The 6489-nt window shown below is 38.1% G+C and overlaps 1 pseudogene; it reads right to left on the minus strand.

Annotated features, from left to right (window-relative positions):
* Positions 1-2750: 2750 nt before the first annotated feature.
* Positions 2751-5770, minus strand: LOC122328561 (annotated as a pseudogene).
* Between the last annotated feature and the right edge of the window lie 719 nt (positions 5771-6489).

Here is a 6489-nt window from a genome sequence, read left to right on the forward strand (position 1 = left end):
TCCCGTGTTTGAATCCGGTTTCACTAGGACCCGCCGTCTTTAAGACTTTCCAAAAGATTGCTGTTACGTAGAGAGAGAGAAAAAAAAAAAAAAAATACTACACTGGTGGCTGTGCTTCCATCACCGAAACGCTTAGATGGATTCCCACTAAAACAGGGTTACTGTCACTGCTTCCAAGCTCTGCTTGAACATGCCAAGTATTTGAAATGCGTTAAGATGTGAAGGAAATGTGACCCTGACTTTAAAAAAAAAAAAAACAAAACTGCACTATTTACTCGAGTATTGAGCGCCACTCTCCTCTAATTGTTTCGACGATGGAAACGTAGCGAGCGATCGTGTAGGGCAGCACCCAGTGTGTATGTGTTGTGCGTCGCGAGCAAGCGAATTTAACAGGGGTCATATCAACCCTGTATACCTCATCGACATATCTGCAAATATTCTTATCCTGTCTTTAAGTTGAACGTAGGAGATACCATCACCAGCAGAAGCCTGGGACCATTGCAGGGTCTACGACATCACACCGATTCCGTATCAACCAATAAGATCACCACTTGCTTGCATCAAAAAAAAAAAAACAAACCTGCCGCTCCGCTTCAAGCCTGACCCATCGCCAACACAATGGTTTAGAATTAGCAAAACGTGAGGCATTTTAAGTAGCATTATCCTACCTCTGTGTTACAGCTTGATGCATTGAAAACTCCACCAATTGTTGATGACAAATGGAATTATATATGTATATGAACAGATATATAACTTATAACCAACAATCGGTGATATAAGACGACAGTTAGTGTACTTGACTGTGTGTCTGTCTGTGTGTAACATGATATTTGTAAGTGTATACACAACAGAGTACCACTGGAATGTGAAGCCAGACTGTATTATTTTTCTTTTTCTTCGAATCCAATTTTCTCCCCATTATATTTCGAATGATGTCATATGTGTCTTGCCTCTATTGCTCCTTTATTTTTTTTTGCTTTATTTTGACAAAACAGGGAAAAATATCAGCCTATACTAGCTGGCATTTACATTCATGCTCGCATTTTTTTTTTTTTTTTCCTCCGTCTCTTTCTCACTTCTAAATGTTCACTGTGAGCGCTCTGAACTCAAGTTTACAGCTCTTCATGGTATGTACGTGTATCTGGTCGAGTTCAGTAGAGTGCGTGGATGGTTGTATGACTTTGGTACTGAAGCAACAACTCAATTTTCTACTGGTGGTGGGGTTTGAAAGGGGTTGGTTGGTTTGAGTTATGCACATTCATTCTGTACTAAAACATGGGGTATGTAGAGTTCCCTAGCCTTACGCCCTTCCAAAACACTACTTTGGTCACTGGCTAATCCGTGTTAGCTATCCGCCACCCTGCCAACTTTGTACCTCTGTACATATCCGTTTTTGGACCTGGGGCACGGGGCGAGTCGGTGGATTCTGCCCAAATCTGTCAGGACGGTCACGTGACCCCTCCTAGACCTGAGGAAGGCGAACCCTCACCCTTTCAACCCCACAAAAAGACCTCAAGCCATTCATTTCCTTATGTGACAATGCAATCCTGAAAGCACTTTGCCTTGTTAATTCATAGTATGAGCTTGTGAATGGTTACTTGTTACTAACAGATGTGAAACTCTGTACATGTATTTAAGTAAGAAAGAACATAATCATTTTTAATTTGAGCTTATTAAAAATGAACTGGTCTCTCTGACTTTAAAGACAAAAAAATATCCATATGTTTTGTTAGTCAGGTTCATGAACTGCTGCAGCCAGTAGGTCTTGTCATTCAGTATCGTGGCTTAGAATTGGTAATGTTGAAATAAAATGCTATTGCTACGCATACAAGTTGTTGTGGCGTGTCTTTCTTTTGTTGCTCTGAACCCCATGATTTAGCATGTTGAAACAGACTAATTATTACATGGTATCACATCAAATAAGGATAACTGCTCTGGTTCAGATGAATGTAAAGCAGCTCAAAACGAAAATGATGCTTGGCCTGCTAATATTTTCATTGGTGTGTTTCCTTTCTCTTCAGCAGTCATCTAAATAAATCTGTTTACTTCTACAATAATAAAGTTTTGTCGTTAACTATCATTATAATTTTCTTGCAATTCAGTATATATGGAGAATTTATACCTCCCAAATAAAACTATAATTTGAGATGTGAGAGAGAAACTTATGTACTATGTATAAACTCAAAATTGCTAGGAAAATCGTCAAAGTTGTCCTGGTTCAGAGTCAAATTACCTTTTAATTTTGCCGCAGAAACAAGCTTCCATTTTAATTACACTTTTCATTAAATAATAGGTTTTTATTTAGAACAATGCTTTTCGTGTTATTTTGAAATAATTGCTTAAGTATGCAGGTTACAATTATGAAACTAAAATTATAACTAATATCCAACTTCATTATGGCTATAAATTCATAAATGTTCTTTTTCTGGAAACAGTGACATTACGGTTGTGATATTTGGTTTGATTTTTATCATTTTAACCATGTTCAACACATTTGGAAAAAAAAAAAAAAAAAAAAAAAACTATTTAAAGTTGCAAGACAAACATTTTTATGATAAAGAAAAAAAATGTACTGATGATGTTGAACTTGATCATTACATCAGGCCTGAAATGCTCTCATTAGCCCATTTTGTATGTCATCACTCAGTAGTAAGTTTTTACCTAAAACCCAGCTTAGATTTAAGAGAAATTGCCCAAGGATGTGTATATATGAGTTTCTGTCATTGTATCCCTTTATCGCTTAATCCATCCAGTGTGCTTTCTTCAGAATATCCACACAATAGCTACACAGTAGTTCATTACGGGATAAAATAAGTACATAATACTCCTCTTTGGAAGGAAATTTCTGGTGTGACATCCTGAGGATTTCGTTTAAGCAAGTCTTCACATCTTTAGATTTCTCCCAGGCTAACAGCTATATGGTCCTCAAAAAGGGCAATGCAAAGCATGATGGCGCCCCCTATCAACAGACCCAAACTCTGCAGGAGGAAGCGCCTCAGAGGACTCAAAGATCCAGCATCTCCATGAAGCATTTCAGGCATCTAGAAAAACGGAGACATCAAATTCTATAAAGACACTGTATTCAGTGTGATTACTGTGGTTACAGTAGCTTCTCAAAAATGAAGACATAGATAAATTGTCATTATTGTATTTTGCCAATCAAGATTATTACCATGTCGGCAAGAGCAACATAAAGGAAGACCCAGCGGTGATGGTGAGAATCCAAGGTGAGTGTGTCGCCCACTGGTTTCCAAGTGCAGTTCCTGTTAAAACGCCAATAAAGCCAAGCAGAGCAGAGATGACGCTGAACACAGCCAGCCTCCGTACAGGCCAGCCTATGCCAACAGCACTGCCAAATCTCCTGCAGACACAAGCAGAGGAATATATACATATGCAATACTCGTAATGCACATATAATGGAAATGGCTGTCATACCTAACTCATTGAGGAAGCTCATGACAGAACACAGCGATCGTAGTGCTGAGTCCGCCAGTCAGACTCTGAGAAAAGGCAACACCTGAGAGAGCAACAAATGCAACACAATACAAGTTTATTTGTATAGTACATTTAGCAACACATTTAAGCACTAGAGAAACAATAAAAGATGATAAAATCCAAAAAAAAAAAAAAAAAAAAAAGATATTAAATGGCGATGAGAATCGGGATACTGAAGGCCACAAGTTTTCAAGGTTATTTCATAAAAATGTCTAAGTTACAAGTGTCAGAATTGCTTAAAAAATTATTTTATTTCTAAATGAAAGCAACTCTATATATTTTAGTGTATTTTTATGTAATTCTCTACCGTTAAGTAACATTCTATAGTTTTACACGTGCATTTGTTGCTGCAGTAAAGTAAATTTAATACAGTACAGGATATTGTAAATTGAAATGCTCCCAGAACAGAGGATTGTGGGGAAAAACAATTTGCAAATATTTAAAAACAAATACTTATTACTTAATGCACTTTTATTCTGTAAAAATTGTATGTACCAATGGCTAGTCCATCTGTAAAAGTTATGTATGCCATCTCCCCATGACCACCATCCATGCCATGCTTCTGAGGCCCATCTTCCCTGGTCCAGACTGCCCATGAGAATGGCCATGCCCTGAACTCTCATTCTGAATGGCTGATGAGGTACCTATGACAAAGTTTATATGAGTATAAAACTTTCATAATCATTAATGAATTAATGCTCTTTCCTCGTCTGAAACTAAACATACCTTGCAGGGGTCCAGCTCTCTTCCAGACTCTTCATCATGTTTCCTTTTCTTTTAAATTCTGTTTGAAAATGGGGGCAAAAAAATACATTAATGGAAAATCTTGCCAGATCTCTTTCTCCAGAATAAAAAATAATTAAAGTCCCTCTGGATGAAACTTACTTTGAAATGTTGTTTAAGTCCCAGAAGGCTCTCAAAAGCAAACAGAAGGTAAAGTCCTCCCAACACACTCAGACCCTTGAAAACGGCATCCTGATGTTCAATGCTGCTGATTAAAGATGGCCTAGAATCACAAACAATATGCATCTGTAGCACTTGAATTATTACAGAATAGGTTGTGTGCTTTCTTGAAATGCTTAATATTGTATTTTGCTTCTTACATGGGGCAGGAGGTGCAGGAGGGCATCTCCCACATAACGTCCCCACTGCCATGCCAGCCATCGGGCAGAGGAAGATTTGAAGGATGGAAGGTTGGAGCAGGGGAGCCAGTCCCAGGCAACCGGGGAAGGCAAACTAATAACGTAAGAGTGCCAAGGAAGCCCATCCTAGTGCTGAGATACAGTATCTTTTGTTTAACCTGCTCTATCACGAAAACAAACACAAAATTGATTCTGATATCACACTTGACACACACCTCTCAGGAAGCCCTCGCTGGTTTTGCTTCCTGTGACTGCTCTCTGTGTGTCTGCAGGACACACTCTGGCTGTCAATCTGGTACAGGAGCAGGGCAGAGGAAGGTGAAGTGGGAAGAAGGTGATATGGGATGCTTGCCTAACCTGAAGTTCCACAGGAGCTGGGTAACTATTTAGTACACTGAGATAAGGGAGTACAAAAATATGAGATGAGAATCAGGGGTATAACTATAGTTATTTCTTTGGTTTTTATGTCACAATTTTGACTTTTAGATTAGTATTAATTCTACCATTTTAACTTATAGTATTGATTTTTATTTGATAACTGTGATATGTAATCATGAAAATGATGGCTTTTTAGTCTGTAACTAGGACATTTTAACCCATAATTTTGATGTTTTATATCACCTTTTTATTACAATTATTATCTCATAACAATAACTTTTTAAATAATGACTGGATATTGACTTTTAAATAATTTGCATGTTGCAGATGCTGATCCACAGTTGGGCATGTTTGCGCGTGCTGGTAGTCCAAAAATGTTTCTTGGGTAGTTTAACCAGAATAATCTCATCAACCAGCATCACCAGGTAGATTCATGATGGTCAGCCAGCTTTGCAAGCTTTTTACTTGAGTTGTATAGCATCGTATCATATTCTGGTCCCACCATTTAGACCAGTATTAAACCAGCAATAACCAGCTTAAACCAGTCCTCTCAGCAGAGACCTCTTAGATGATTATTTTCTCCAAAATATTGTGTACATCACACAGAACAGGAAGAATTAATTGGATTTACTGTCTGCACACCTCAAGATATCCAACAGACCTTTGATCATGTGATAGTGAAAAGAATTCAGCGGTAGACTTTGTCATTTGTAACACTCTAACAGGAAGTTTAGGTATAAATACTCACATTCCATGAAGGTGTTTCTTCTGTTGGATGGTCCGTCAGCGGTGTGCACACACTTTCTTCCAGTTCATTTTTGCGACCAATTAATGAAAAATAGTCTGAGTTTCCCCATTCTGCAGAAGATCCACTGAGGATTGATTTAATGTGAGGTCTGGTGGATGGAATATTTCAATGGATTATTCATTGAAATGGAGCATAAAACTGTATTTAAAATTATATAAACAATAACCAAAAAACTTTTTTGTGGGAATAATAAAACGACATTTAAAATAGAGAAGTTAACTTAAAAGTGAATAACCACAGTAAATGTGAAGAAGATTATACAACGTTTTAGCCATATTTACCTTTCTTTGAGTGGAGGGGAGTTTGTGGTCCGGAGGATGATGATGGTCTCTGCGAGGGGAAATGGGATTGGGGTTGGAGAAGAATGCTTCACCCACCATGTCGGATCTCCAGGACACTGACCTCTCCTAGACCTGGAAACTTCCTAGCAACTTCTGCAGACCCCTCATAGTTTGAAAGTCCCATTTTTCCATACTGGAAGAAACAGCTGCTGCAAGTAGTAGCCCTTCTTGGGAGAAGACTGCACTAGACTATTATATCAACAGGACATCATTTCTCTTCTATGATCTGGACATGTCTGTGTTTCTTTATGATAGTGCTTAGTGTCATAAACCGTCTGCAAAGTCTGTAAAACTAATCCATGAATTTCCCAACATACATACTGGA

Source organism: Puntigrus tetrazona, chromosome 23, assembly GCF_018831695.1.
Source record: "Puntigrus tetrazona isolate hp1 chromosome 23, ASM1883169v1, whole genome shotgun sequence".
In the NCBI taxonomy this organism is placed as follows: Eukaryota; Metazoa; Chordata; class Actinopteri; order Cypriniformes; family Cyprinidae; genus Puntigrus; species Puntigrus tetrazona.